The sequence below is a fragment of the Scyliorhinus torazame genome, chromosome 24 (genome assembly GCF_047496885.1).
Source record: "Scyliorhinus torazame isolate Kashiwa2021f chromosome 24, sScyTor2.1, whole genome shotgun sequence".
NCBI classification, from domain to species: domain Eukaryota; kingdom Metazoa; phylum Chordata; class Chondrichthyes; order Carcharhiniformes; family Scyliorhinidae; genus Scyliorhinus; species Scyliorhinus torazame.
The window spans coordinates 47,957,046-47,962,901 of NC_092730.1; the positions used below are offsets into that span (position 1 = coordinate 47,957,046).

General features: G+C 44.6%; 1 long non-coding RNA gene and 2 other non-coding genes across 3 annotated transcripts in view; 2 read left to right on the plus strand and 1 right to left on the minus strand.

The window, feature by feature from the left end:
- Positions 1–2,531, plus strand: part of LOC140400144 (uncharacterized) — a 157,903-nt gene extending 155,372 nt beyond the window's left edge. Inside the window, exon 3 of the long non-coding RNA XR_011938062.1 lies at positions 2,154–2,531. This is a non-coding gene — a long non-coding RNA (uncharacterized lncRNA). The remainder of the gene's footprint in view (positions 1–2,153) is intronic.
- Positions 118–208, plus strand: trnap-agg (transfer RNA proline (anticodon AGG)). Its single transcript is given in 2 exon segments — positions 118–153; positions 173–208. It is a non-coding gene; the product is annotated as a tRNA-Pro (tRNA).
- Positions 2,532–4,595: 2,064 nt separating the features above from the next.
- On the minus strand, positions 4,596–4,685 carry trnar-ucg (transfer RNA arginine (anticodon UCG)). Its single transcript is given in 2 exon segments — positions 4,596–4,631; positions 4,649–4,685. It is a non-coding gene; the product is annotated as a tRNA-Arg (tRNA).
- Between the last annotated feature and the right edge of the window lie 1,171 nt (positions 4,686–5,856).

Sequence of the window (5,856 nt, forward strand, 5' to 3'; positions counted from 1 at the left end):
TGATTTTATTTCAACAACGAAACAAAATTGAACAGGAATTAAAAAGCGCATTGAGCTGACATAATAGGCTTCGGGACGCAATGATAAGCTGGTTTGAGTTACGTTTGTCTGTTGGTTGGCTCGTTGTTCTAGGGGTATGATTCTCGCTTAGGAACTTCCGTTAATGGTAACATGCGAGAGGTCCCGGGTTCAAATCCCGGACGAGCCCTGTTTATGTTTAATCAGTACGATCCATGTGGTGTCGTTGACTGAAATCGGGAGCAGGTTTGAGCTCCAGAGAATGTGTCAGTACAGAACACGCGAAGAAAAGAACGTGACATTTAAAGACCGTTTCACCATGGTGTAGGACACTGAATCCAAATATAGATATCACATAGGATATAAAATCCTGGAACAAGCAGAAAATCTCTGTGAGCCTGACGTGATTTAACACGCAGCCTTCGGATCAGCATTCAGAAGCGCTATCGGGCGCCACAAGACCTCCTGTCGAAGATTAAATTTCAATGCTGACAGATTTCCTCATTTACACCTTGATTATATTCTGTAAAGTGACGATCAGAAGAGAATCATGTAAGGAAACAGAATATTCGCTCCCTCGCTCCTTTCCCTCTTCCTGTTGATTTACATCGAATGGAAGAGTAACAGGAAAAACAAATAACCAGAGAGCAGAAACACAACATTACCCTGTGGGATTTATTCTCAAATGTGTCAATATATTGAGTGAGTGAGAAATAGAGTTCAAAATGAATCTGAATCTGATTGAATCCACGAATGATAGAGTTTTATGTCCTTTTGTTTCTAATCGGTGAGATGCTGCAAATTGTGGGCCAGCAGTTCCCCAAGTACAAGGGAGCAATTCCATCCTTTCTTTTCTTCCTTCCTACATTGTTCTCTCCGTTTCTCCTTTCTCTCCGAGGTGCTAAAATGTTGGGAATTCCAATTTAATTTCCTTTTCAGGCGGTGTTTTGTCAATTCCAAACGATATTGAACATTCCAATCGAATGGATTTGTTATTTCCCATTGTTGCTTCCTGTGTTTATTGTGTTGTATTCTCTCACTGTCTGTTTATGATCAATGTTCCGTCTCGCTGTCTGTTCCTGTGAAGATCAGCGGCACCTCCCGCCTAGCAGCCTTTAAGTTGCTCTGCGCCAATCATAGAAACATAGACAATTGGAGCAGAAGGAGGCCCTTCGGCCCTTCGTGCCTTCTCTGCCATTCATTGTGATCATGGCTGATCATCCAACCCAATTGGCTGATCCCTCCTTCCCCCGCCTCCCCTCCCGTATTGTTGATTGCCTTCTCCCCACGTGCGTCATCAAACTGTTTCTTGAAAATATAGTGGTTTTCCCTCAGCAAATTGCTGTGGGAGCAAATTCCAATCTGACCAAACTCTGCGTAAAGACATTTATACTCTTCTCAATCCAACACGGTCTACCCCATATCCTCAGACGTGACCCCTGGTTCTGAACATCCCACCATCAGGAGCATTCTTCCTGCATCAACTCTGTCCAGTCCTTTTGGAATTCGATAGCTTTCTATGAAATCCCCTCATTCTTCTGAACGCCAGCGAATACAATCGCAACCGCCCAGTCTCTCCTCATACGTCAGACCTTTAATCCCAGGAATCAGTGTGCTGTACCTCCGCTGCGCTCCCTCTACAGCAAGAACACCCTTTCTCAGAGAAGGAGACCAAATGTGCACACGATATTCCAGACGTGGCCTCACCAGGGCCCTGGATAATTGCACCAAGAATATTCCTGCTCCTGCACTGAAATCCTCTCGCGATGAAGGCCAACATACTATTGACCTCCTTTCCCGCCTGCTGCACCTGCAAGCTCACCCTCAGCAACAGGTGTACGAGGACCGCCAGGTCTCGTTCCACGTTCCCCTCTCCTATTAATGGACATTCAGATGACAATCTGCCTTCCTGTTTATGCTCCCAATGTGTATAACCTCACATTTATACATATTATACATTCATCTGCCATTCATTTTCCCACTCACTCAACACATGTGGAGTTAGAGCAATTCATCCTGTCAGTTCGCATTTCATTATAGTTGGATTCCAGCTTGCGTGACTATCTGTGTGGAGTTTACACTTTATCCCCGTGTCTGCATGGGTTTTTTCAGTGTGTTCCTGTTTCGTCCCACAGTGTAGGTTGGGTGGATTCGTCATGAGCAAGTGCGGGGTTATGAGGAGAAGCGGAAGAGGGGGTCCAGGTCGAGTGCGCCTTCCGAAGTTCGGTGCAGACTCAAGAGACCGAATGTCCTGCAGGGTTTCTCTGGATAACAAATTAGAATCGTCAGAACTCCGACATTGACGGGATGTTTGAGGCGTCCGAGTGATGTCCATCATGATGCGATCAATTGTTTGTATCTTTCAGTCTTTCCGCGGTGTTTTATTTACAATGTGTAGAAACATGTTGGACATGGTGTTGAAGTGTTTCCCATCAGTCCAATCAGAACAATCCCTGAGCTGACATGATGGAAATGTAATTTGCTGACAGGAACAACATTTCCAACTCTTCACATCTGGCTGCACATCTGGACCAATGTACAAAGACAACCTTCTTCCGTTAGTTATTGGGGATGTTAAAAGTCCATGAGGTGGTTTGGTGAAGTCAGGTTACATGGCGAGTTGGCCGAGAGGTGAAGGTGATGCGCTGCTAATCCATTGTGCTTTGCATCTGCGGGTCTGAATCCATTCTCGTCGACACGGAACTAGGATGAAGGTTAGATTCGGAGTTCAACATGCCTGAGGAATGAATATTCTTGCACCATTCTGAATACCGATATGCCTAATCCTCTGTCTGATAATCGATTTAAATCACGACACCAGTTTTGGGCAGGAGTTTGGCACCATGAAAACTTGCGGCTTCAGAAACTCCAAAACAGACGCCAGCTTCATCTGGGGCACTGCTGGCAGATTTTGTCTTTCCGGAACCGGCAGCCCAGCTGTGAAAACAAGTTAATCAGATGATCTCATTGCACTGTAAGACGTGGGAGCAGAAGTAGGTCATTCGGCCAATCGTGTCTGCTCCACCATTCAGATAGGTTTTAACTGATCTGATATAATCCTCAAACCCACTTTCCCACATCATCCCCATAATCCTTGATTTCCTTACTGATTAAAAATATGTCTGTATCAGCCTTGAACATATTAACTGACCCAGCCTGACAGCCCTATTCGGTGACAAAAATTGTTCCACAGATACACTATAGTCTGAGAGAAGAAATTACTCATCATCCCTGGTTTGAATGGGCGGCCCCTTACTCTGAGATCATTCCCTTTGGTCCGAGACTCTCCCACATGAAGAAACAACCTCTCAGCATCCACCCTGTTAATCCCCTTGTAAATCTATTAAATCGTTGAATTTGAATGGTGGGATTTCTTACGTGTCCCAAAGTTTAGTTCAGGCCTCTGGATTCCCAATCCAGTGACATAATCTTTCATCCCTCTGGACATAAAACAGTTGATTCAGCTCATTGTTAACATCTTGGGCCAGTGGGCCTATGAATGGCAAATGGTGTTTAATTTGGATAAATGTGGGGAGATGCATTTTGGTTGATCCAATCAGAGCTGGACTCGTTCAATTAATAGTAAGGAGTTGGGTACAGTTATAGAACAAAAAGATCAAGGAGTGTACAGGTCCATAGCTCCTTGAAGATAGAGTCGTAGTCGGACAAAATGGTGAAGAAGGCATTCAGAATGCTAGGTTTTATTGGTCAGAATATTGAATACAGGGGTTGGGACGTCTTGTTGAAGTTGTACAAGACATTGGTAAGACCACACACGATATGCTGTGTTCAGTTATGGTCACCCTACTATAGGAAGGATATTGTTAACCTAGAAAGAGTTCAGAAGCAATTGACGAGGATGCTACCAGGACTTGATAGTCTGCGTTATAAGGAGAGGCTGGATAGGCTGGGACTTTCCCCCCTGTAGCTTGAGAGGCTTACGGGTGATCTTACAGCGATCTATAAAATAATGAGGAGCATAGATAAGGTAGGTAGTCGACACATTTCCCCAAAGGTAGATGTGTCTCGAACTAGACGGCATTTGTATAAGGTGAGAGGGGAGAGATGCTAAATAGACCAGGCAGGAAATTTCTTCACGCTGAGGGTGGTGAGTATCTGGGACGGGCTGCCAGAGGCAGGGGCGTGTACAATTTAATCTTTAAAAAATCAGTTGGACAGTTACATGGGCAGGGTGGATAAGAGAGGGCCAAACACGGGCAAGTGGGACTAGCTTAGTGATAGAGACTGGGCGGCATGATCAAGCTGGGCCGAACGGCCTGTTTTCATGCTGTAAACATCTATGACTCCATCCATCTTCCTGAGGGCATTCGAATTTCCTCCACAGAATTGTTTTGAACCGATTGATACATAATAATTTATTCTACACTTTATCTAAATTAGACAGATATTGTGGATTCATTAGGGGCTAAACAAAATATGAGAGACAATTGAATGAACAAAGTTACAAGAAATTACATTCCAAAAAACCACAACAGTGTTTGGATGGACAGGTGGAAGTTTCAGCTGAGGAGGGAAAACTCGGCAGTCAGCAAGTTCCACCGGATTTCTGTATAAAACGACCGCGGCAGGACTCGAACCTGCAATCTTCTGATATCATCTCTGGAACTCACCGAAGTCAGACGCCTTATCCATTAAGCCACGCGGCCACTGGTTATGATACGTAAGCTGATGTTTATCTCTTGTTAATAAATACTGCGATTCTATGTGTTTCATTTCTATTGTTTGGTGATCCGCTGTTTCCCAGATCCAGAAAATACAAGGGAAAGCTCCAGCTGCCGGACATGGTCATTTTCAAAGTGGAAAAGCCCTTCACTCTGTGAGCTGTGAAGATTCATGGAGGCTCGGGGACTCTCAGGCCGGCCAGGGCTCTTTATCCGGCTCCATTCACAGGAAATGTGACTTCAGTTTCCGCAATAACATCCGCTCTCTCTGAAACCCCCAAACTGAAAATCAGTCTCACGGTTAAGGTGAAGACTGCGGACTGCGGTTCCCGCCCCTGCTGTTTAATTCAGATCACTATAACTGTGTACATTGAGCAGAAAGAAATTGCAGTTGTTTGTAAACATTTCTTACTGAACTCACTGTCATTCTGCATTAACAGGACGAGTTTGAGTCTCGTGATATTTGATCCGATATTAAACCTTGCAAAAATATAAACTGAGCAGGTAAATCAGAAATATCCGGAAAAGATTATTTGAATTGCGCTTTTGAACGGAGTCATTTCAAAAACGTTCCAACACAGAGAGACATTCCTGGAACCAGCTGCAGAAAATCTCCGGGAGCCTGACGTGATTTGGACGCAACCTTCTGATGTGGAGTCAGACGCGCTACCTTAGCGCCAGAAGCCCAAGTTCTAATAACTGAACCTTTCTCCTCAGAGATTTATTTTTTATTTACACTTTGACGGTACACTGTAAATCAGCACCTGTGCGAAAGAAACTCAAAGAAGTCTGATTGAGGGATACGAAAGGGCCCTGAAGTAAAGCAGCTGTACCACGTGGTTAAGGTGATGCACAATAATCCATTGTGCTCTGTACACGTGGCTTCATATCCCATCCTCGTCTGTAACGTGTCTGTTGTGTCTCTGGTTAACTTGATGTGGGTGAAGTGAAAATGCTGTGATTTTTAGCTTTTGTTTGAGGGCTTGGGTGGTGAATAGTCAAACACTGTCCATACTGAAAGCACATTCATCATGGCCGGAAACTTCCACAAGGCCAACCTCAAGAGTGTACTGCCAAAATTCCACCAGCACATCTCCTGTCCCACCAGGGGAGACAACACGATTGACCACTGCTCCTCAAAAATCAAGGGCACCTA